Source organism: Bos indicus, chromosome 20 (assembly GCF_029378745.1).
Source record: "Bos indicus isolate NIAB-ARS_2022 breed Sahiwal x Tharparkar chromosome 20, NIAB-ARS_B.indTharparkar_mat_pri_1.0, whole genome shotgun sequence".
Classification (NCBI taxonomy): domain Eukaryota; kingdom Metazoa; phylum Chordata; class Mammalia; order Artiodactyla; family Bovidae; genus Bos; species Bos indicus.
In genome coordinates this window covers 61,741,873-61,766,952 of record NC_091779.1, presented here as the reverse complement: position 1 = coordinate 61,766,952, position 25,080 = coordinate 61,741,873, and the positions used below count along the sequence as shown (strand labels likewise).

Genomic DNA, 25,080 nt, shown 5'->3' with positions numbered 1-25,080 from the left:
ACTTTCTGATGCCAATCTTATCTTGGCATAAAGAAAAATAACAACATGTTAGAAGCAAAATGAAGACAGGCTAAATTGTATTAATTCAAAAAAGAAACTGATAAAAATTCTCTAAAGAACATACAGATATGTCAGAAAAGACTTAGAAAATTCAAGTTAAAAGTCAGGGTTATGGATAATTAGTATCTCAAACTATCTATGTGTAAGACCACACAGCAATAATGTAAGTGAGAAAAGAGAGAAGATATTAATAGATATTTAAAGGAATCAGTAAAAGCTTGATGTACATCTCAACATTTCTGTTGGTTTTCTAGAGGGAAAAAAAGCAATTCAAGGGGTTTTTCAAAGTTCCTTGGAAACACAGAAGAAATAGTGAAGTGTGACTTCCCACAACATCAGCCCCTTCCTTTTACTAACAGGCACATCCTCTGTAAGAACCTCTCTTCAGCAAGTCTTTTCAACACTTGTTAGATTCTTCCAGACCCTAGGAGTGTGCAACTGGGTGTCAAGCCATTCTATGCAGAAGACCCGTGAACATTACATTTTCTGAAATTAGCTGAAAAATCACTCAGTACCACTGTATGTATTCCCCTCCCTTTTTTTTTTTTTTTTTTAAATATTCACTCTCATTTAGCTGATTCAGGTGACTTTGATCAATGAACACAGGAAACCCAGCTTACTGATAAGACTCTAGCCGAAAGGATTAAATGACTGAGTATTTCTTCATGTACTCACAGCATGAGGATAACATCTCACGGATCCTCTGAATTGATAGCTTTGGAACAAAAGCCATATGACTGCCACTTGAGCTTGTTTTGATTCTAAGCAAAAAGAATTTATTTCCCAGAACACAGCTTTCGTTGAGCTTGGCAGAATCACACTGGGACGACAGATTCTTGGCTCATTTTCGTAATTATCATAAATGCATACAGAAGCATAAATAAAGAATAAAGAATTAACTCCACATATATACTTGGGACAGGACATAAAGCAGCAGAGTGTCACCACATTTAACTCTCTGCTGTAATAAATGCCACAGACAAATAGAGTTAAATGGGTTAATTAGTCACCGGTGGCCATTTTAATTGCAGTATTGAAATCAGAGACAAGCGCTAGAAGAATTCTCATCATCAGGGTTACCTGGGCTTTTAATGGGAGGGTTCGCTGGGGACAGCAGCGTCTCTACATCACATAACCGATTACCTCCCTTCCTCTCCTTTACCTTTCATAATTAGCTGCACATTATTAACTTAATGCACATTCATCTACAACAATTCAATTCAGACTGTGAAGAATCTTTCTAGTCTATAATTACACTCCAGCTTAATTAGCATAATTTCCATTGCACATATTTTAATAAAGAAGCAGCCATGATAGGCTGGCTCGCCATGAGGAACTTCTTCCAGTGATCATCAGAAAGAGAGACAAACACTTCCTACTTGTGGACTGTCACAAAGGCACTGAGATGATCTGAAGCCTACTCTCCATGAGAGACAAACATTTGGAAGGGCATGGAGGGGACCTGATGGAATCTCCCAAACTGTCATGGAGCACTAAGGGCAGGAGCAGCCCTCACCTCCCATCAGGACCAACTGTGATGATGTAATGATGTAGACAGGGTCATGTGATGCTGGGGTTTGACCTCATCAGTCTGTAAATGTCTAGTTCAGTTCAGTTCAGTCGCTCAGTTGTGTCCGACTCTTTGCGACCCCATGAATCACAGCATGCCAGGCCTCCCTGTCCATCACCAACTCCCGGAGTTCACTCAGACTCACATCCATCGAGTCAGTGATGCCATCCAGCCATCTCATCCTCTGTCGTCCCCTTCTCCTCCTGCCCCCAATCCCTCCCAGCATCAGGGTCTTTTCCAATGAGTCAACTCTTCGCATGAGGTGGCCAAAGTACTGGAGTTTCAGCTTTAGCATCATTCCTTCCAAAGAAATCCCAGGGCTGATCTCCTTCAGAATGGAGTGGTTGGATGTCCTTGCAGTCCAAGGGATTCTCAAGAGTCTTTTCCAACACCACAGTTCAAAGGCATCAATTCTTCGGCACTTAGCCTTCTTCACAGTCCAACTCTCACATCCATACATGACCACAGGAAAAAACCATAGCCTTGACTAGACAAACCTTTGTTGGCAAAGTAATTTAGTCTCTGCTTTTGAATATGCTATCTAGGTTGGTCATAACTTTCCTTCCAAGGAGTAAGCATCTTTTAATTTCATGGCTGCAATCACCATCTGCAGTGATTTTGGAACCCAGAAAAATAAAGTCTGACACTGTTTCCACTGTTTCCCCATCTATTTCCCATGAAGTGGTGGGACTGGATGCCATGATCTTCGTTTTCTGAATGTTGAGCTTTAAGCCAACTTTTTCACTCTCCTCTTTCACTTTCATCAAGAGGCTTTTGAGTTCCTCTTCACTTTCTGCCATAAGGGTGGTGTCATCTGCATATCTGAGGTTATTGATATTTCTCCCAGCAATCTTGATTCCAGCTTGTGTTTCTTCCAGTCCAGCATTTCTCATGATGTACTCTGCATATAAGTTAAATAAGCAGGGTGACAATATACAGCCTTGACGTACTCCTTTTCCTATTTGGAACCAGTCTGTTGTTCCATATCCAGTTCTAACTGTTGCTTCCTGACCTGCATACAAATTTCTCAAGAGGCAGATCAGGTGGTCTGGTATTCCCATCTCTTTCAGAATTTTCCAACCTGGTTCCAAATCAGGAAAGGAGTATGTCAAGGCTGTATATTGTCACTCTGTTTGTTTAACTTAGATGCAGAGTACATCATGCGAAATGCCAGGCTGGATGAAGCACAAGCTGGAATCAAGATTGCCAGGAGAAATATCAATAACTTCAGATTTGCAGATGACACCATCCTTATTGCAGAAAGCAAAGAAGAACTAAAGAGCCTCTTGATGAAAGTGAAAGAGAAGAGTGAAAAAGTTGGCTTAAAATTCAACATTCAAAAAACTAATACCATGGCATCTTGTTCCATCACTTCATGGGAAATAGATGGGGAAACAATGGAAAGACTGGGAGACTTTATTTTTCTGGGCTCCAAAATCACTGCAGACGGTGACTGCAGCCATGAAATTAAAAGACGCTTACTCCTTGGAAGGAAAGTTATGACCAACCTAGACTGCATATTAAAAAGCAAAGACATTACTTTGCCAACAAAGGTCCATCCAGTCAAAGCTATGGTTTTTCCAGTGGTCATGTATGGATGTAAGAGTTGGACTATAAAGAAAACTGAGCACCGAAGAAGTGATGTTTTTGAACTATAGTGTTGGAGAAGACTCTTGAGAGTCCCTTGGACTGCAAGGAGATCCAACCAACCATCCTAAAGGAAGTCAGTCCTGAATATTCATTAGAAGGACTGATGCTGAAGGTGAAACGCCAATACTTTGGCCATCTGATGCAAAGAACTGGAAAAGACGCTGATGCTGGGAAAGATTGAAGGCAGGAGGGGAAGGGGATGATAGAGAATGAGATGGTTGGATGGCATCACTGATGCGATATACATGAGTTTGAGCAAGCTCCGGGAGTTGGTGATGGACAGGAAAGCCTGGTATGCTACAGTCCATGGGGTCGCAAAGAGTCGGACATGACTGAGTGACTGGACTGAACTGAATTGAGGTGTGAAAACATATAAACACAGTTTAATTTACATCTTGATCTGCAGGGGATGGTCATTTGAGTGCCTCAAATCCATCCACCACTAGATGTCATCAGTCATTAATTGAGACACAGATAAATGAAGTCTTCAAGTTTAAGAACCTAAGCAACTCGGTCCCTCCCCCAGGGCTCACTTAAGGGAGACCAACTAACCACGAGAGGGAGCTGTCCCAGCTACGTGGCACCAAGATGGCAAATACCTACTGTGTGACATTAATAATAGGACTGCACTCCTTTCCCAAGCACTGCAAATTGGTTCTAATAAAAACCAAAGTAATCTGATTTAAAGGCCGGTCTTCAGTTCTAGCAGCTCATTATATTTTGCATGGTATCAGACAACGGCTAAGAGGAAGAGTCTAGAGGGGAGAGAGAAATATTTGCTGTTGTGCCACTCAAAAGAGGAAACTCTAGAGGAATAAAGGGAATCCAGCCTATGTCGGTGAAACCCAAGAAACTCTGTGTAAGTAAAAGTGCCCACGGCAGAAGGCGGGATTCAGAGGTGTGAAGCGACAGTTTTCAGTGTCTTCCCTGATTATTCCATGAGACACATGACATGTGTCTCCTCTCCTTCAAGTATTTCCACATTTCTGTTTCCAGGTGTATATTAGAAAGTTAAAGAAAATTCTGAGTGAGCTTTAAGAGGCACCTCAGTAAGGTGCGTATTTATTTTCTCAACCACCAAAGGAAGGAAAGAAGTAAAAGTCGCTCAGTCGTGTCCGACTTTTTGCGACCCCATGGACTCTACAGTCCCTGGAATTCTCCAGGCCAGAATACTGAAGTAGGTAGCCTTTTCCTTCTCCAGGGGATCTTCCCAACCCAGGGATTGAACCCAGGTCTCCTGCATTGCGGGCGGATTCTTTACCAGCTGAGCCACAGGGGAATCAAAGGTACAACTTAAAAATAACAAATGCCTCCTACCTGTGGATTGCCACAAAGGCACTGAGATGATCTGAAGCCTACTTTCCATGAGAGACAAACACTGGGAAGGGCATGGAGGGGACCTGTTCCCCCTCCAAGCATCATCACACTATTTACACGAAACAAAATGAAAATTATATAATTAAGGGTCGGTTATGACACCACATTTTGTATTTTCTCATAGTGTCACTTTTTGACCAGTTAGGGCTCACGTGTCCGGTGAATAGTTACTTAAATTTGTACTTATTCCTTCCAAATTATGGGTAAGTTTGTTTTCTTCTGCAACAGGGTTTTCATAACAGTGTGCAATACAAATATTGGTCTTTTTCCAATAGCATTCTCCTAAGATTCTGAAGACATACTGGGAGTTCATGAACCAAGCCAAGCTGTGTTCACTCCAACCACCATATCAACACTACTCTGGTTCTTTTCTCTTTTTTATCAAAACATTTCATTTAAAAATATATCATGGCTGAAAGCCTGGCCTCTGGAGGCAACCTGCCTTGGGTGCAACTGAGCTCTTCTACTTACTGACTGTGAGACTGTGGGCCAGGTACATGGGCTCCATGGGACTTAGCCTGCACATCAGCAAAATGGGGAGATGCCAGCACCCGAACTACAGATTTTCAGAGATGTGAAGGAAGTATCATAGGGAAAGAGCTTAGTACAATGACCAACCCAGCAAGTGACACTCATCTTTCATCAATCCCTGGCCTTGAAAAATACAAGAGGACAGCTTTGTAACACTTGGGGCCCTTAAATTTGAATAATTTGCAATCTATTCTGGGTTATACTGGAGAAGCTAGAAAAATATTTTCTTTGGTTTATTGATCTTGACTGAAATACAGTCTTTAATTTAAAAAAGGTCAGATTGTTTCCTCACTTAAAAATTTCAACTTACATTTATGTTGCGTCCATACCTCATGGACCACAGCACATTCTGAACTTATACTATTGTCAGAGGGTGGAATGAACTGACACAGATTTACATGTGTAATGAAAGAAACCGGTGTCCTGGTCTCAACATAGAGTGTATGTACATGAAGCTCACAGTACATGAATGGCATAAATGTAAGTACTTACAAAAAGGGTGACTCTCTTTGAAATTGCTACCAGAGTTCCTCTGTAGACTTGCCCTTTGAAACTCTGCAGAATAATTTTCATAGGAGTAAGCCCTCCCTCTTGGAATATGTAGGACACTATCGGCATTTGCATTCACATAATGGAAACCAAAAGGCAAAAATGTTCACAAAGTTAGATGTCTATCTATGAACTATAGGATAAAAAATAGAGCAGCGATGGAAAAGTATTAAACATGGAGCCTGGAAATGCATGATTATGTTAACCCTGGCAGTATTAATCACATAATAATTATTTTCAAAAGCTTCCATGTTTGTAAAACACTAACATTCACACTGTACTTCACCACTTCTGAATTCCAAGTATCCAACAAAATTTTCATGATGACCTTGAGTGAAATTTGTATTTAAAGCCTCAATATCGAGTTCACTTTCCACAACATTGGAATTTACTAGAATTTGTTCCTTCTAGAAGAACTTCTCCAATGTGGAGCTGTTTTTATTTTGCTCATGAAGAAAAAGTGCACGTATGGTAGACTTTTTGCCTCTACATTATTTCTCAAGTTCTAAAAAGCAATTGCTAATTTCACACACCTAGAGGCTCACACATTAAGTAATGCATTTATATGTAGTTACTATGCTGTTATTTAGTCACCAAGTCATGTCTGACTCTTTTGCAACTCTGTGGACTGTAGCCTGCCAGACTCCCTCTGTCCATGGGATGTCCCAGGCAAGAATCCTAAAGTGGGTTGTTATTTCCTTCTCCAAGGGATCTTTCCAACCCAGGGATCAAACCTACATCTCCTGTCTCCCACCTTGGCAGGCAGATTCTTTACCGCTGAGTCACCAGAGAAGCCCATGTATTAATAGCTAGTATACACTGGCCAATATCAATTGGCGAATAACAATACACCTTCTTAGGCACATTATTGCATTTCTATAGGCTTACTCTTTATATTTATTCAAAGGAAAATAATAAGGTAGAAAACAAACAAACAAAATCCATTCTTGTATTTGGACTGTGAGAATTCTCATGCTTTTGCAGTGTCGGATTTCTGGCTGGATTGATTTTTATTCAACAGGAGACAATAGATTATGTAATGCTCATAAAAAATACATGATCCCTGCTTCAACACAAGGCATCATTAGAAGCAGTATTACTGAGGATTAAGCTCTTTTCTCCCTAAATCAGTGTTCAACATTATACTTCCAGGCTATGTCTCTTAATACCTTCTTTGATTGGTGTTACTGGATTATTGCAACCCAATCCTGAGCCTTATTATCACAAGAAAGCTTAAAACAGCAGATAAGAAACCTATAATAAGCAGCAGATAGAAAAAGCTAACTAAATAATAGTTCATGTGAACGCCATGTGGAATCAAACATACGAGTATTTGCCTAAATTAAATTATATGATGCATTTCCAGAAGGTAATGTACTAATTATTATGCTTTGGTGTTTGGCAATAAAATGCACCATATCTAGGGGAATATAAGGCACATGTTAATCACCGCTGTCACTAAGGCTTGGTGCTGCTTCTCAGGATTGTTCAGCAATGAGCCTCAGTGTGAAACATTTACCCTGCAGCTCTGCTCATACACACCCAGACACACAGTAGTGTCTATGTAAGTAAGTGGGGGAGAAGGTATCCTGATGAAGGTCCATGCATTTAGACATACTCTGTTCAGTTCTTTTCAATTATTTTCCAAACCACTGTTTACGACCAATGAAAGGCTTTCACTGCCCACTAAGCAGTCAGACTTTATTCTTTTGGGCTCCAAAATCACTGCAGATGGTGACTGCAGCCATGAAATTAAAAGATGTTTACTCCTTGGAAGGAAAGTTATGACCAACCTAGACAGCATATTAAAAAGCAGAGACATTACTTTGTCAACAAAGGTCCGTCTACTCAAGGCTATGGTTCTTCCAGTAGTCATGTATGGATGTGAGAGTTGGACTGTGAAGAAAGCTGAGTGCCAAAGAATTGATGCTTTTGAACTGTGGTATTGGAGAAGACTCTTGAGAGTCCCTCGGACTGCAAGGAGATCCAACCAGTCCATCCTAAAGGAAATCAGTCCTGAATATTCATTGGAAGGACTGATGTTGAAGCTGAAACTCCAATACTCTGGCCACCTGATGCAAAGAGCTGACTCATCTGAAAAGACCTTGATGCTGGGAAAGATTGAAGGCAGGAGGAGAAGGGGACGACAGAGGATGAGATGGTTGGATAGCACCACCGACTCAATGGACATGAGTTTGAGTAACCTCCAGGAGTTGGTGATGACAGGGAGGCCTGGCATGCAGCAGTCATGGGGTTGCAAAGAGTCGGACATGACTCAGAGACTGAACTGAACTGAAGGGGTCATAATGTGTACTTTAAATAACCTGTATAAAAATGTTTCTGGCGTTAAAAAGGTAAAATTAAAATTAAAAAAGCATGTATATTTAAAAAGTGTGTATACACTATATACACACACATATATATGCATATGGGCACACAAACATATATACACATGTATGTACAATATATGTATATGTATATATTAATATATGAGAGCTAGGTAATCATGCATACACATATCACATATAATTATTGCACATAAAATCATAATTTAACAATTTGGGTGGTAATTAACTTTAAAGGCTAAAATTAGATGGTTTTAACTTTATTTAAATTTTGAGTTTTCTCATCACTCCTCCACACATGTGAAACAGTTTCCAGAAACACATGAAGATGATGACAAGGACAGTGACAGTGATCACACTGCCCACTTCCATGTGGACACTGGCCTCAGTTCTCAGGTGGGCCCTACCATCCTTAAGAAATACCTTATATTCAAATGAAGAGCAAATACTAGGCTTCAGTGATCCACAGGGAAAGACCATGTTGTCCTGTTGAGTAGTTCGGATTATCTGCAATTTTAGCCCCACATACCGGGGAGTCCCTACCAAGGACTGGCTGAATGAGAAATGAATGGCACCATCACGTGGAGTGAAGTCAGTCAGAAGGAAAAAAACAAATATGGTATATTGATGCATATGTGGAATCTGAAAAATATTGGCCTAGATGATCTTGCTTACAAAGCAGAAATGAAAGACACAGAGAAAAAAGGTATGGATATCAAAGGGAAAGGGGGAGGGATGAATGAATTGGGAGATTAGGATTGGACATATATATACTATTGCTACTATGGAAAAATAAATAATGAGATAACTAAAATATGGCTCAGACAGTAAAGTGTCTGTCTACAATGCGAGAGACCTGGGTTTGATCCCTGTGTTGGGAAGATTCCCTGGAGAAGGAAATGGCAACCCACTCTGGTACTCTTGCCTTGAAAATCCCATGGATGGAGGAGCTTGGTGCAGGCTACTGTCCATGGGGTCGCAAAGAGTCAGGGACGACTGAGCGACTTCAAAAAAAAAAAAAAAAAGATAACTAATAGATGACTACTGTATGGCACAGGAAACCTTACTCAATACTCTGTGGTGACTAAATGCTGGCGGGGGGAATCCAAAAAGAAGATACATGCTGACACTCGGCTGTCCAGCAGAAACTAACACAGCATCGTAAAGCAGCCATACTCCAGTAAATGTTCTTTAAAAGAAGTGAATGGGAGGTTGAAATTAAGGACAGAAGAGACAGCTACAAATCATCTCACTTAACAGAAGGAGAAAACAACTTTTACAGAGGAGACAAATTGTATAAAATACGATGCCGAAACTGTTTTCGGAATGTGAACTAACGTATTTAAAAATACTTTTTTACAACTATGGCTTCTATTTTCTAATAAAGACTGCTAAGTCGCTTTAGTCATGTCTGACTCTGTGTGACCCCATAGACGGCAGCCCACCAGGCTCCCCCATCCCTGGGATTCTCCAGGCAAGAGTACTGGAGGGGGTGCCATTGCCCTCTCTGTTCTAATAAAGACATGTAGTTATAATTTTTAAAATACCAATTCCTGACAAATAAATAGAACCACAGTTTAGATTATTTTTGCTTTCAAATTTGTGGATTGATTAAAAAAACACACAGCACTATGAGATTATTTTTCTGACAAATTATGCCATTTCTTCCTCTGATCATTGATCATCTAAAGTGGAAAACATTACGCCATAGCCACTCAAATTAAAGATACTCATCAGTTATGACATAATTTATTAACATTGGATAGTGGAGTTATTTGATAATGTTGTTACTATCAGCATCTAGGAGCATCTATTCAGCATCTAGGAGATTTATTTTTAATGTATTATTTGAGAAAGTAAGTACTTCTCAGCATTTTGTATACATTTTGCATTAAGATTCACAATAAAAATATATCTTAGACTTATAGAAACACACACACACACACACTCACACACACATATACTTCTATTTCTGACAACACTTTTCCAAGACACCAAACCAAACTTTGCTTAGAATTGGCCATGCAGTCACTTTAGTCTACCTTATTCAATCTTTTTAATGCTAGTCAACAATCTCTAAGCTGATTTGACTGCTCACTCACGGGTGGTCCCCAGCTGGAAAACAAACAATACTAATCCAATCAGGCCATGGATTCCTGAATTCAATAGGAAATAAACAGATAGAGGAGACTCTATAACTAGAATGCATCTATCTCATAGAAATATAGAAATTCATGTTAATCATTTAGACTCAAAGGGCTATAGGCTATTAAAACACACATGGCCAAAATATCTACTTTCATGTTTATGAGAAGAATACCAGAATTACAAGCATAAGCAGATAAAATCTAGGATGTGTTAGTACCTGGGCCAAATCCAGGCTACCTTCCCATTTGTAAGGACTGCCAAATAGCCATGGCTTCAAGAGATAAACATTTACAATAAAATTGATGACAGGGAACATTAAAACCTTGAACCCCAGTTACAGAAATGCTATCTTTCCCAAACAATCCCATTCTTATGGACAGACATCCATTTAAAAATGTTATCACTGACATCATTATATTTTGGATTTCATTAATAATGATTTTGTAGAAATCTGTTTCTGCTCTTCTTATATAGGTATCTAAGTAACTTGTCCCTTGGCCTACAAAGACTAAAATATTGACTCTCTGACCCATTTCCAGAAAGTTTGCCAATCCATGCATACAAGTGTCATTTTTTTAAAAAGAAAATTTTACATGGAAATCTCTCAGTTGGTGCTTTTTCCCTTTGATTTTTTAAAATTAATTTTTACTGAACCGTGAGTTGCTATATAATATTGTGTTAGTTCCTACTGCACAGCAAAGTGAATCAGCTATACATAGTAAATGCTGCTGCTGCTGCTGCTAAGTCGCTTCAGTCGTGTCCCACCAGGCTCCCCCGTCCCTGGGATTCTCCAGGCAAGAACGCTGGAGTGGGTTGCCATTTCCTTCTCCAATGCATGAAAGGGAAAAGTGAAAGTGAAGTCACTCAGTCATGTCCGACTCTTAACGACCCCATGGACTGCAGCCTACCAGGCTCCTCCATCCATGGGAGTTTCTAGGCAAGAGTACTGGAGTGGGGTGCCATTGCCTTCTCTGATACATAGTACATACACGCCCTCTTTTTTGGACTTTCTTTTCATTTAGGTCACCACAGAGCACCAAGTAGGGTTCCCTGTGCTGTACAGTTGGTTCTCATTACATACACATTTTATTTGTTGCTGTTGTTATTTAGTTGCTAAGTCATGTCCAACTTTTTGTGACCCCATGCACTGTAGCCCACCAAGCTCCTCTGTCCATGGGATTCTCCAGGCAAGAATACTGGAGTGGGTTGCCATTTCTTTCTCCAGGGAATCTTCCTGACCCAGGGATCCAACCCACATCTGCTGCATTGCCAGGTGGACTCTTTACCACTGAACCACCGCAGAAGCTCTATCTAATTTATACATCATTATCAATAGTGTTTGTGTATCAACTCCAACATGAGAGTGTCATTTTAAAATTGTTATAACTATTAATATTAATACTAAGTAAAATTAAACCATGATCTGGCTGCACCCTCTGGTGTCCAGGTGAGCACACAGGCAATGGATGCTCCAGGTTCATGATTAAGCTCAGGAATCCCCTCTCCCAACCCTCCCCATCCTCCAGCTCCAGATGTGAAATAATCCCTTTGGTTCTAGAGAAAACCATTCCTCTGAAGGGGAGAATCTGTCTGCAACCAAGGCAACTCAGATGTGAAAAACAACTTTGCTTTTGTTTTATTAAGAGCCGTAAGCTCAGAGGGAAGTTGGGCTTTTCTCTCAACGAAATTACTTCTCACCTAACTCCCGTGATGTCACAGAAGGAGCTCAGAGCTGCAGCAGGAGACCGTGTACTTAATCAGCATCTCAGTAAAATGAATACTTCCTGTCTTCTCACCACGGCAACTGCATCCTGAATAACTGCCGCTTATGAGCCCAGAAAAATGGGGTCATTGAACAACCTCATGTTTATTACATTTAAGAAATTCTCATTTGTTTTCAGGTTGACATGAACCAGCAAGCTGGTTGGGCTCTCTCTGTGTGTATATTTTCCACTAGGAAAAAATAAAAGCTTGACTCTATCCTGATACACAGTAAATTTTCCTTAAAAGATGTCTTGCCCCTTTGGGTATTAAGATTTTAAAATTGAGCACCGGATAAACACGATTTGAATGAATACACAGATTTTCCAGGGACTATTTACATTTTCTGCTTTTAATTTTTACCATGTTTTACTTTGCTTCTGTTTCTTTTTCTCCTCATCTAACATTATCTTAAATACTTCCCTTTAGAACATGCTTAATGGAAAACCTTGAAAAAACACTGCCATCAAAATTCATCTCTTGTTCTCCTATTAAGAGGGCCTCCCTCGTGGCTCAGTGGTAAAGAATCTGTCTGCGATGCAGGAGATAGGGTTCGATCTGTGGGTCGGGAAGATCCCCTGGAGGAAGAAAGAGCAACTCACTTCAGTACTCTTGCCTGGGAAATCCCATGGACAGAGGGGCCTAGTGGGTACAGTCCATGGGGTCCCTAAAGAGTCGGACATGACTTAGCAACTAAACAACAACAACTCATATTAACCAGGGAGTGTGTTCCTTACTGGTATAAACAACAACCGTGTTACTTATCTTGTAGGCAATATTTTACATGATTTCATGAAATATTTCATGAAACATTCAATATTTTCTTTTTTTTTTTAGTTTTTTTTTTTTAAATTTTATTTTATTTTTAAACTTTACATAATTGTATTAGTTTTGCCAAATATCAAAATGAATCCATCACAGGTATACATGTGCTCCCCATCCTGAACCCTCCTCCCTCCTCCCTCCCCATACCATCCCTCTGGGTTGTCCCAGTGCACTAGCCCCAAGCATATTTTCAATATTTCATGAAATTAAGATTTCATGAAAATCTTAATTTTCATATGACATATATTAATTAAAGCCTTGTTATGAAGGCCTTGGCTTAACATGTGTGTGGCAATTTGTACATCTGTTTTGGGTGTTCATTAAATTTTTGTTGATCGTATGTCTGTTTTAACAACAAATAATAACTTTTTCCTGTAAAACCACTATGTTGTTAGATCTTCATTTCATGTGAACACACAGTGAGGCTCATAATAAAAATGTTAGAGAAAATTATAATATTTACAAAAAAAAAATTTCAGTTTTTTTTTTTCAAACTAAAAATTGCAGTCAAACATATTTTGGAGAGCAATTAGAAAACAAACATGTAGAAACAAAACAATTTCCACAAAAAGCTGTTTGGTATAAAAAGACAGTAACAAAACATTAAAAATTTCCCCAGAACAAGATTTGTTCAAGATTTATTTAACATGGTCTTGGCACCTAGATTAAATTAAGTGTGATCTCTCTGGAAACAGATTTTAAACTCGACTAGTCAAGCCTAATAATTAATGATTGTTTTCTCCCTGAATAAAATACAGCTTCCCTGAACACATTATAGCTCCTGTTTGCTCTTTGGCCTTGTATAAAAACGTTTTCTTTTTTTTCCAAACAAAGGTTTTTTTGTTGTTGTTAAACAAAGAATTGGTTTTCTATGTCCCAGAATTAGGAAGATGTAATGCTACAGACGTACAAGAAAGTTCTTGAAGTTTTTGTTGTTCATAGCCGAGGCACATCTCAAAACTCTCTGTACTGAAATGAAACAATACACGTTGGGCTGGACTGGCATCGGTCCTCTCAGGGCATTTCACCAGTTCCAGCCACATCGTGATACAGGGTTTGAGGAAGCGGTCCAGGAGCCGGCTCTCACAGTCTCTAGCTGAGGAAACGCCGCCTTGTGAGAGGAGGGTGGCAGGTGTCCTCAACAGCGCTTCTCAGCCCGGTCTCTGTTGCAAGTGCTTTATGTGTCAGTCGATCCGTTTAATCCTCACACAAGTCTGTGAGGGAGGTGCTAACGTCATCCCCACTTCACAGACGGGGAAACTGAAGCCCAGAGGAAGTGACTCAAGGTCACGGAGAGCACAAGCAGCAGAGGCGGGATTCACACTCTGGCATCTTGTGCAGACGCAGGCCTCTCAACCACCTCACAGCTCTGTCTCTCTCCTTTTAAAATGGATTTTTACTGACCATGGTTGCTTTACAGCATTGTATTCGTTTCTGGTGTACCCCAAAGTGAATCAGTTACATGTACACACACATCCCCTCGTTGAGATTCTGCTCCCGTTTAGGCCGCCAGAGAGCATTAAGGAGAGTTCCCTGTGTTATGCAGTAGGTTCCTGTTAATTATCCATTTTCTATAAGGTAGTGTCATATCTGTCAATCCCAATCTCCTGATTCATCCCACCTCTCCTTTCCCCCTTGGTAACCATGTTTGTTCTCTACATCTGTGACTCTATTTCTGTTTTGCAAATAAGTTCACCTGCACCGTCTCCCAGGTTCCACATATAAGCAATATTAGATGATACCAGCCCTGTCTCTTGATCAGCACTCAGGTTCAAGAGCGGGGTGTAGTGAAGTCAGAACAGGAATCCAGCTTCTGACTTCTGCTCTGTCTTCACCCTCAAGCCGGTGAGAGAAACACAGATAGACAGTCATGGGACAGAGGCACCAGGGCCAAATCCTGCCCCTGTGGGCTCCCAGCTGAGCACTGGGCCACATCAGGGACTCATCCTGGTTCTCAGTCACTTCAACAATGAGGCAGGAGAGATCTAATCCGACTTCCTGAGCTGCTCTGACAATCAATGAAACTCCATGGTGAGAGCACTTTTCATCAAGTCAGTGCTGAATACACATCATTCCCTCCACCTGACACCACACATTGTAAGCCATCTCTCTGTTTCCAGCTCACTCACAAACCCCTACAGCTCTACGTTCAAGGGAAACAGTCATTTGAAACACGTGGAATTGAAGTTTGCCACAACGTCAAATTAATCAGGAGTCTAATCTGTGCCAGCCCGTGGAGAATGCACTGAACGAAATGCATTTCTTCAAAAGACATTTTCCTAATTGTGTTTTCTAGTCGATTTACTGTCAGCAAGAGAAACATACAACTTGCAGACTGCTGAATATCTGATTTTAATGCCCAAGTCCTCCATTAGTTATATATGATCTAGAAAATGCAATTAAAGAATGGACTTGGTTGTTTCTCTGAAATTCAAAACTACCTTATTTACTTATATAATTATTTTAAGTGGCGCAGTTCTCCAGAACACAAAATAACTGCACACAAGAAGTAAATCACATGTCAAATTACAAAATGACATGCAGTGGGTTGCAGAGTGAACCCTGAACACATATGTCCATGTCCTAATCTTCAATACCCATGAATGTGACTGTATTTGAAACAAGGTCATTGTAGATGTGGTTAAAGGTTCCAACACAAAACCATCCTGGATTTAAGGTGGGCCCTCAATCCAATGGCTGGTGTTTGCATAAGGGAAAGGAGAGGGGAATCTGAGACATAGACAGACACACAAGAAAGAAGGTGATGTGAAGTTGTAGGCAGAGACTGGAGTGATGTAGCCACAAACCAAAGAACACTTGGAACCACCTGGAGCTGGGAGAGGAGAGGAAGGATCCTGCCCTAGAGCCTTCGGGAGGAGCATGGCCCCATGATACCTCGATTCCAACTTTTGGGTTCCAGAACTTGGAGGGCCTAAAGTTCTCTCAGTTCCATGGTAATCTGTTGTGGCAGCCCTACAAAATGAATGCACTATATTTTTGAAGAGAAAAAGAAAAAAAACATGGAATGAAAATATTCTTTAACATACAGAATCACCTGAACATGCCTCCTTGCCTATTTTCTCTCTCTCTGGAGCACTAGGAGAAAATATTTTTTAAAATAACCCTAAAAGCATACTCTAAGTATACGACTCAACAGACAAGTAGGTTCTGTAACATTCTAAGAAAATGTAAGCATTTAAACTCATTTGAAAAGACCCTGACATTGGGAAAGATTGAAGGCGGGAGGAGAAGGGGACGACGGAGGATGAGATGGCTGGATGGCATCACTGACTCAATGGACATGAGTTTGAGTAAACTCTGGGAGTTGGTGATGGACAGGGAGGCCTGGCGTGATGCAGTCCATTGAGTCACAAAGAGTCGGACATGACTGAGCAACTGAACTGAAGCATTTAAAACTACCATTTTAATGAAGAACAACAGAAATGACTGTGTGGGTTTTTCTGCTTTTATAGTTTCCCTCTTTAAGGAAGAATAAATGATTGACTTAAAAAAATAAAGCATGTTGAGCTCATTCATGAATTAAAAAAAGAAAACCATAGAACAGCTTTCGTCCCAAAAACCACAAGGGCTGCCTTCCAAGTGCTGCCGGGCATGGATGTGGTGTGGGTGCTCTGGGCCGTTCCACTTCAATGCTGCTGCATTCGAGTGGTGGCAGCTCTCCTCTGCTCCATCCTCCCCAGACACCCAACCTCCCCCACGGTCCCTCCCTGACCTGTGCCGAAAGCCTGTCCCCACTTCCCTGTGTCTCACCCTGCTCACCTCTTCTCTTGCCAATCTCCCCTCTACACTTACACTTTCTGTTCTGCTCCAGCATCTTCTCAAAAAGCCCCCACGTCCTCCCCCCGGTCCTGTGAACCACGATGGACTTCTTAATTTCTCACCAGCTCAGTCTTCCTGGTGCCATTACACCTGGACATCACTACCAGTGGTCATTCTCCAGGGATGTGCAAACCCAGATCTACTGTGGCCTGGCCATTCGATTCAACCTTTCTGCAACACGGATGAGCTTTTCTTCGACCAATGTCAGCCCGTGAACTACCCTTGTCTCTCTCCCGACTCTGACACTTCTCTGGCCTTCCTTCACAGGTCCTATTTCTTTTCCCGTCGTTCACTTATTCCACATATATTCACAGGGCATCTGTTATGTGTGCCAGGCATGGCAATAAATGGAAGAAGAGTCCTTCCCCCATGGAGCTCACATCCTTTGGGGTGGGCAAGAGGTAGGGGAGACATAAAAACCTGTCTGGAGTCCTAAGCGCTAAAGACCATGAACAGGGAATGAAATGGGAAAGGGCTGCTATAAAAGCCAGTGTCCAGGGGGAGCCTCTGATGAGGAGGCAACATCTGTGGAGGTGTTAACCTGGCTGCTGTCAGAAGAAGAGATGGGGCAGGGGCACAGATGGAAGCAGGGAGGTCAGTTTAGAAGATCGAGGTGTCTGCAGGTGAGTTGCTGTAACACAGATGGGGATGTAAGCCTTGGGCCTGGATGATCTTGGGGGAAATGAATGAAGATGGACAGAGAAGATGCCTGAAGTTTGTGCCTCTGGGGCCCCATTAGTTACCCCGCCTTCTCAGTACACTGTGTTCTGGGACCTGAGCCCCTCCTGGTCACCTTCTTTCACAGCCCCTTTCTCTGCCTCCTTTGCTGGTCTCCCTCACCACCTGACCTCTAAGTCATGGCATTCCCAAGGCTCATCCTGCTTCTCTTCTCTTCCTCACCTTCACCCGCCTCCCCTGGGGCTCCCATCTCATGCCATGACTTTCATCAGACTAGGGGCAGACAACGGTTGACAGTATAACTTGTTGTCAAAACTGGTTCACTTCTGAGACTGATAATGGGGAATGAAGACATTGGATTGTCTTGGGCACCTGAGAAAGTACAGCTGCTTGGCTGTCTATACTAATGCCTCTTGGTTTTACACTGCCGATCCAGAGCTCCCTGTCTTCAAAATCTGGCTACCTGAGCCTCTGAGATCCTCCCCTCAGACATGTATGTGACATTTTACATGTAACGTGACCGAACAGTGACTGTGAAATTGCCTCTGGAACCATTCCCCTCATTCTCTCCAGCATCTCAATGAATGATAGCCCCAGTCTTGCAGCAGCCTGGACCTAAAGCCTGCTTTGAGATGCCAGCGAAGTCTGTCTCCTCGACCTTCAAAATATATGTGTAACCTAACCACTGCTGCCCTTCAGTCCTGCACCAGAAAGACCCAAGCTTGGGTAGACCCAAGCTCTACCCGAGATTTCTGCAACAGCCTTCTCAGCTGCAGGCCTGCCTTCTTCGAATCTTCCCCTTTAAATCTACTTTCAAGTAAGGCAGCTGGAGCAATCCACCCCCTGAAAGCTAAGTAAGGTCTAAAAGTCTGGTGGACTTCTATTATTAAGCTTGCTTTCCCCTCTGTATCACCTTGATAAGCAACATTTATTGTAAATTTCAGAAACTTACAATCCAGAAATACCTAACTGTACATGGCAAGGGGCACACAGAGGCCAGCAGGTACGCACATCAATCTACTAAAAGCAGGCCAATATCCTGGGTGGACTAACAGATGTCCTAGTCTACAGGGGCTGCCATAACAAAGGACCATGGGCCCAGTGATTTAGACAGTACACATGTCACAGGTCTGTGGGCTGGGAGGTCAAAGATCAGGGTGCCAGCCTGATGGTGTTCTGGTGAGGGCTCTCTTCCTGGTTTGCAGACAGCCACCATCCTACTGCTTCCTCCCAGGGTGCCCGAGGGAGAGAGCTCTGGCATATTTCCTCTTTCACAGAGACACCTGTTCCATCAGACCAGGACTTCAACTTATGACCTCATCTAACCTAATCACTTCTTCAAAGACTCTGTCTCCAAATACAGTCACATGTTGTGGGGGAGGGGGGGCAGTTAAGGCTTCAACATATATGTTTCTCAAAGAGATGATTCACTCCGTTGCAACAGGTTAAAATGTCCACTTCCATGTTTCTGTCTTACTCTGTTACAATTACCAAATGTTTTCAGTTGTGCCCCTGGGATCTCATTTTGTTCAGTTGCTCAGTCATGTCCAACTCTTTGCAACTCCACGGCCTGCAGTATACCAGGGTTCCCTGCCCTTCACTACCTCCCAGAGCTTGCTCAAACTCATGACCACTGAGTTGGTGATGCCATCCAACCATCTCATCCTCTGCCATCCCCTTCTCCTCCTGCCCTCAATCTTTCCCAGCATCTGGGTCTTTTTCAATGAGTCGAGCTCTTTCTCCCTCCAGCTTTTCTGTCAAGATTTCACTGGGCCCCAGCCCTGAAGATTCTATTAACTAGCCAAGTCTCCTCCTCTTGCACAACCCCAACCCCCTCCAACTGTGTGTCTCCAACTCCCAGGACACAACAATGAGCCAACAGGGGAGGGATGTGGATGGCAGTCGCTGCAGAAAGGCTTACTCCTGACCCAGGTAGGAGCAGGTACAGCAGCTTGGTATTGCCCCAAAAGTAGTGGCTAAGAAGTTACAAGAATATCAAGATTTATCCTCCTTGAAATAATACATGGTTCCCTCATGTGAAATCCTCAAGATAAATTAGAATGAACATGTAGATTGTTGGCTGCAAAAAAAAAAAAAAACAACACTATCAAACATTTTACCTTTTGAGTCTTTTGGTAGCAGCTCTTTGTTCCTTGGGACAAATGTTTTCTTTACCTTTCAGAAATAATTACACAAGCCCAGTGAATTTCCCAGGAGATAAGTTCAGTGAGGGAAGGAAAGGTCATGTGTGTTTATACTGCTGACTAAAAGAGATTCAGGGAAGTCATGTTTTAGCAGAAGTTCATGAAACCCACCAGCTTTTGTAAACTGTTCCTTTGACTGACATTATTACCCTACAAAAGGTGTTTTGTGTGTGTGTGTGTTAGTTGCTCAGTGGTGTTCTACTTTTCATGACCTATGGACCATAGCTGTCAGGCTCCTCTGTCCATGGAGTTCTCCCAGCAAGAACACTGGAGTGGGTTGCCATGCCCTCCCTCCAGGAGATCTTCTCGACTCAAGGATCGAACTCAGATTTCCTGCATTTCAGGCAGATTATTTACCATCTTAGTCACCAGGGAAGCCCCACACAACATGTTAGTGTTATTGAAGTCAGACAATCATAGGAAACACCATTTCATGAAGCAACAGAAAACGAACAGCCAACGGCAAAAGCTTGAAGGACAGTACAAATAAAGTCAACCTTTGGAGACTGAATCTGCTTTCCCATTATGTGTATTGGTTTTCAAGGGCTGCTGTAACAAAATGAAACAGACTGGGTGGCTTAAACAATATGCATTTGTTTTCTCACAGTTCTAAAGGCTGGAAGTCCAGCCAAGACCAAGATGTCAGCAGATGTGGTTTCTTCTTCTTTTTTTTTAAATGAAGTAACATTCATTTATAACATTATATAAGTTTACATGTACACTACAATTTGACTTCTTGATATACTGTAGCATGCTTGTCACCAAAAAATATGGGATGCTTCATGAATTTGCATGGGGCCTTTGCCCAAGGACCATGCTCATCTCTGTATCCTTCCAATGTGATTACATAAGTTGCTAAAGTGAGCACAGGGTTGGTTTCTCCTGAGGCTGTCTCCTTGGCTTGCAGATGGATTGTCTTCTTTCTATGTCCTTACACAGTCTCTTTTCTGTGCCTGAATGCCCCTGGATTCTCAGGTTCAAAATCTCAAGGACCTACCAGATTAGAGCCCACCCTAATGACCTCATTTAAACATAATCATTTTCCAGAAACCTTATGTCCAAATATAGTCCCATTCCAAGGTATCAGGGGTAAGTCTTCAAAACATGAATTTGGTTGGACCCAATTCAGCCCATAATGTAGTACCTAACAAACTCAGTAGCTTGAAACAACAGTCATTTATTCTGTGCACAAATCTAATCTGGGCAGAGCTCAGCAGGGATGGCTCATCTCTGCTGCAGTCTGGGTCATGTGAGGAGACTCAGGTGGGGTTGGAGAATCCTCTCTCCAGATGCTTCAATACCATGGCCGGCAGGCTGATGGATGTGGATGTTACCTGGGCACTCAGTGTGGGGCAGGGGTGATGGGTTAGGATCTCTGTCCCATTAGCATCAACAGAAAACATTCTTGGACCCCAAGAGGTAGCAGCTCGAACCTCCTGCCTGACATTCCTGACCTGCCAGCAGGGTGACTGGTATGAAGCAGATGTTAAATAAACACTGGGTTTTTGTTTTTAATAGATTTTATTACTTAGAGTAGTTTTATAAACTCATTAGTAAAACAAAAAACTAACTCATTTAGTAAAACTAAAAACAAAGACTAGAAGATACAGAGATTTCTTCAGTGTACCCTGCCCCTATACCTGCACAGCATCCCTGGTTATCAACACCCCACCAGGGTGGTGCCTTTGCTACAAATGTTGAGCCAATACAGACACACATCGTAATCACCCGGGTTCACTCTGGATGATGTTCAAGCTACGGGTCTGGACAAATGTATAGGGAGTGACACATACCTACCATTACAGTATCATACCACGTAGTTTCACAGCCCTAAAAATATTTGTTTTTAAATAACCAAAGAAGGTATACCCCAAGAAGGTTGGCCATTGATATACTACTCACCCTTCTAGAAAGAAATGTCTAATTTGGGGGATGTTATGGGCCAGAGAATCACGTGCCCTTTCAAAAAGCATTCTTTTAAAAGCATCTTTTAAAAAGTGGGTTCTAAGAAGCTTCAAGCCCTCACTGAGATGAACACTGTGGTCTTGGTTTACAGAGGACGATGAGTGACCCTCTGAAACCAGCACACCAAGCACCCACTTTTACGGTATGACTGCTGTGCCTTCCAAGGTGCTAGGAGTGAACATTGATTTAGGTCACCCAGCTGGGTGTGGCTTAATCTCTTTCTTTGAATCAGTTAATTGTGATTAAAAGAAATAGACTTTCATGATTCAAATTTTTTTTCATGATTTAAATTTAAGTCTTGCATTTAATACTTATGGAACAATGAACCATAAGTAAATATTATATTGGTAAATTATTACTTTTAATTTTTATTTGTTGCTATATAAATTTAACTACAACCTTAACTAACCACTGTGACTATGCCTACTACTGTGCCATCCACATGATAATATACTTTTGCCAGAGAACGCTCATGTTCAAACCTGTTGCAATCTAGCATTTCTTTCTCCTCAAATCTTTTGAAGATGAAAGAGAGATAAATGAAGGCTCTAGAGTCAAGGTAACATGCTCCCCTGATCTAATCTTAACTGCTAGTCTTCAAACCCTCAAAAAATGCCATTACCTTTACAACTGCTCTTCTTTTACCTCAGCCTCTTAGTAATTTCCCACCTGTTGACCTCCTCGCTCCACTCCTCGGCTATAAATACCTTCTATTTCTTGGATTCAGAACTGAGCTCAAGTCTAGGCTTGGGTCTCCTTTCTACCATTGCAATAACTCCTGCATAAAATCTGTTTCTGCTACTTTAACTGTTGTCAGCTCTGGTTCTGTTTGACAAGTCTCAGTCTAAAAGTTTTCCTGAACAAGGACAAAGGAAGATCAAAGCTCACGGGTACATCTGATGTCTGACTCTTAGTACAATCTCGCCTGTGCTTATGAACCCGCCCTCCTCCCCGTGTACATCCTCCTTACGCCCATCCACTGAGTCAGGACTGCCTCTTATCTGGTGAGCAGCTGTGCAGTTACAGACTTCACGTATCTCTAGCCTCTGAACTTCACAACATTCCTTTCAAAAAGGAATCACTATTCTTGCTAGTACTTCCGTCTGTATTTAATGCATACTGCAGAAGGAAAAAAAAAAAACTAAGGTGGGACCAAAAGCAAAGACCGAGGTATAAAGTGGCCATTGGTACAGATGGATTAAACCAGAAGATACTATTTTTAGAACTAACGTGTAATGATTAGAACTGGAAAGTCACCTAATATGTACTAAGTTTTCTAGCTCCTGATTCTATTACCAAATAAAAACTATATTTTAGGTTCTAATCCTCCTCCAGTATGTTTTTTCTCCTCTGCAATGTTTTTTTATATGTATCATTATTACTTAATTTTTGGATGACTTTCACAGTCCATCCCTGAGTTTTAGGAAATATTAGACATTTGAGAACTTTAAGAAATACTGAAAGGTGGGTGCATCAGAGCATTAGCGAAGAATACAGCTTACATGCTTTGTGCAATGTAAGCTCACAACCACTTTGGGTTTCAAAGTAGATATACTAGTCTGACAGCTAGGGTGCATTCAATGGAAGAAGAGCCTCTGACAGAAAAAAACAAAACAAAACAAAACAAAACAGGTTTTTTTAAGTCTAAACAAAAACTTAGCCTCGAAAATCAAACACAAGTATGTTTTAGAGAAGTTTCCAAGAGCCACAGGACTGGGAGGAGCTCAAGCTGACATCATGCCAGGAGGAGATCTGAACTCTCTCTGGACTGAGAGAAGGGTTCTGGAAAAGACTGGAGGAGAAAACCAAGAAGACGTGGATGCTCCTGTGAGGTGCTAGACCATATTTTTTGCCATTTAAGTTTAGGTACCAAACATTTAAAAGAGAAGGATTTTTCCTGTCTTCAATCCAGAGGCCCAAGGGGAAAAAGTGGAAGCAGTGACAGTCTTTATTTTCTTGGGCTCCAAAATCACTGCAAATGGTGACTGTAGTCATGTAACTAAAAAATGCTTGCTCCTTGGAAGGAAAGCCATGAGAAACCTAGACAGCATACTAAAAGCAGAGACATCACTTTGCTGACAAAGGTGCATATAGTCAAAGCTATGGTTTTTCCAGTAGTCATGTACAGATGTGAGAGTTGGACCGTAAAGAAGGCTGAGCACCAAAGAACTGATGCTTTTGAACTGTGGTGTTGGAGAAGACTCTTAAGAGTCCCTTGGACTGTGAGGAGGTCAAACCAATCAATCCTAAAGGAAATCAACCCTGAATATTCATTGGAAGGACTGGTGATGAAGCTGAAGCTCCAATAATTTGGTCACCTGATGAGAAGAGCTGACTCATTGGAGAAGACCCTGATCCTGGGAAAGACTAAAAGCAGAGAAGACGGGGTAATAGAGGATGAGATGGTTGGGTGGCATCACTGATTCAATGGACATGAGTTTGAGCAAGCTCTGGAAGACAGTGAAGGAGAGGGAAGCCTGCTGCAGTCCATGGCATCACAAAGAGTTGGACACGACTTAGTGACTGAACAACAACAACAACACATCTATTTAGTATGATGTTGTTATGGTTAATTTTATGTGCCAATACATACTCAGATATTTGGTCAACCATTACCCCAGATATTTCTGTGAAGTTATTTTTTAGATGAACAGATTTCGAGCAAAGCAGGCTGCTCTCCATAATGCAGATGGGCCTCGTCGAATCAGCTGAAGGTCTGAAAAGAAGAGGACTGACTTTCCGGGAAGGAGAGGAAATTCTGCCAGCAGACCCTCTTCAGACTTAAACTGCAACTCTTCCTGGGTCTCCAGCCTGATGACCTACCCTGCAAATTCTGGACTAGCCCACAGGTCACAATTAAATTAGTCAATTCCTGAAAAAAATCTCTCTCTTTATCTGCACATCCTGTTGGCTCTTTCTTTGGAAAAGCTTGATTCATAGGGATGCTGATGAATAACTGTCACAAATGCACGAAGCAGTTCATGGACACACATGTGTGAATGACATGCCTAGGGCTGTGCAAAGCGATGGTCTTTGTTTCTCAGTGTAACAATGATTGGACCATACACAACCTTCATGGCAATGCAGAGGATGGTTTAAAATTCCCAGTAACATGCAAGAAATGCTGAGGGATGGACTTAGAAAATTCTGAGGGCTGCATTTCAAGTGAGTTTCATTTCTCAGGAAAGTGAATATGCCTCATTTTCCAGCATGAGAAGAAGATGACTTGATTTTCCTCAATTCTAATTTAAATCACTGGACCAGTTCTAAAAACCACACTGAAGTGTTACATCAGAATATAAACTGCACGTCAATCAGTTGATTCAATCAATGCAAATTACCCATTTTCCTGGGCTGTTGTTTTTTTATTTTGCAACAGAAAAAATAATTTATCTCCCAATATGTATTATATTTTAACAATGTGTTTTTTCATGATGAATTAGAGAAAAATATGCTGTGCTGGTTTCTGGATCATGTCAGACATCATTCAGGTATGAACTTAAATAATTCAGTGCATTCTCAGTTATGTTACTCTAGGCAGATTCATGGCTGCAGGTTATTTCTCTTTTTACATGAA

The 25,080-nt window shown here is 41.5% G+C and overlaps 1 protein-coding gene and 1 non-coding gene across 6 annotated transcripts in view; both read right to left on the bottom strand.

Moving 5' to 3' along the window:
- Window positions 1–25,080, bottom strand: part of CTNND2 (catenin delta 2) — a 1,111,183-nt gene that overhangs the window by 326,752 nt on the left and 759,351 nt on the right. The window lies entirely within an intron of this gene.
- LOC139178111 (U6 spliceosomal RNA) lies at window positions 20,303–20,406 on the bottom strand. Its single transcript, XR_011562532.1, has one exon. It is a non-coding gene; the product is annotated as a U6 spliceosomal RNA (small nuclear RNA).